This window comes from Schistocerca gregaria, chromosome X (assembly GCF_023897955.1).
Source record: "Schistocerca gregaria isolate iqSchGreg1 chromosome X, iqSchGreg1.2, whole genome shotgun sequence".
NCBI lineage: Eukaryota > Metazoa > Arthropoda > Insecta > Orthoptera > Acrididae > Schistocerca > Schistocerca gregaria.
Window position 1 is genome coordinate 600,956,733 of NC_064931.1, and position 1,333 is coordinate 600,958,065.

The 1,333-nt window shown below is 35.0% G+C and overlaps 1 long non-coding RNA gene across 1 annotated transcript; it reads right to left on the reverse strand.

Moving 5' to 3' along the window:
* Nucleotides 1-251: 251 nt before the first annotated feature.
* Nucleotides 252-894, reverse strand: LOC126299166 (uncharacterized). The gene is made up of 3 exons (XR_007552737.1): nucleotides 714-894; nucleotides 547-613; nucleotides 252-461 (listed from the first exon to the last, which is right to left on the reverse strand). It is a non-coding gene; the product is annotated as an uncharacterized LOC126299166 (long non-coding RNA).
* Nucleotides 895-1,333: the final 439 nt, after the last annotated feature.

Genomic DNA, 1,333 nt, shown 5'->3' on the forward strand with positions numbered 1-1,333 from the left:
CATTTTTCTTGCTAAGAAAATACTTCCAATAAGTGACAGTATATGGTTTAAAAGCAAGTGAGTAAATCACTAAACAATTAAAAAAATGTATCTTATATGCTTTGTCCTCATGTCACCTCAGCATTACAAAAATAGAATTATCGATGGTGGGTGTAAACCAACAGGAAAGGGAGAAGAGCTTCAATAAATTTAAACAGAAAAGTAATTGTTAATTTATTTAAACATAGATTTATAATGTACTACCAATTACTAAACACTTTTAAAAAGTCCCAATTGATTGAAAGTAGAATGAAAAAGTCATATCCATCTTTTGATTTGCAGCTCCTTGTATTGGCCGTGTTTGCAGTTAAAATTTTTGGGATTTGAGGTCTGCCTGTTACACAAAACACCGTTTTTCTCAGTACCCAAACATGTTTCGGCACCACTGTGCCATCATCTGTGGGTTTTCGTTTTTATTTACTCTGCAATGTGAACATTTTTGTTACATGATTATAAAATTAAGTGCATTTTTAGTTCAAAGAACAGATCGTTTCTTTTTGTAAATACCTTTACATTTGGTGAGCATGAATTTAGTGGACCACTCTTGTGTTAATTATTACAGGTAGCTTGTCATCTGCAACCAAACGATGTTGATGAGAAAGTTTTTTGACGAAAGTTAACCTATATTCTAGAGAGTAATTTAGTTTTTCGCGCCTATTTTCGTATTTACTTACGTTTTCGTGTGACAAGCACTTTCATTCTCTGCATCATGCTGAGATGTTGTGATGCATACATAACTATAGCAAGTATTTTCCACAAATTACATAGTAAAACGCTTTTCACTACACCAGAACACAGTGTGATTGTGGTTTGTTGTGTGTCCCAGCCCAGTCAGTGTTCATTTGTTTACCAGAGAGTTTGGCATCAAATTTTAATTTTATTTGCATATTATCTTTGTGCTTGTTTCTTAGCTGTGCTTGTGTGTGTGCTGTTTTATTTGTAAAGTTCCTTTTAATGTGTTAAATAATGTGCCCTTGCAGAGTGTAGTGCATTCGTTTAAGACTTGTTTTCCTTCCGCTATTGCCTTCTTTATATGGAAGTTTTCCTCAATGGTCAGTTTGCTGCTTAGGCTGTGGCAGGGTTTTAGTATTCTAAGCCTGTTTCTATTGTGGTTGGGTGGTGGTTGTTTGCTATAAGGTCAGCAAATGTGCTATGGGAGCTGTTGCTTTTTAAAGCTCTGAGATGTTTTGAAGTTTCTGCATGTTTGTCCTATGTGTACTGACTGGCAAGTGTTGCATGTGAGTCTATATATTCCTGACCTGTTAAATTTATCCATGGGTGTTTCTTGTGTTCT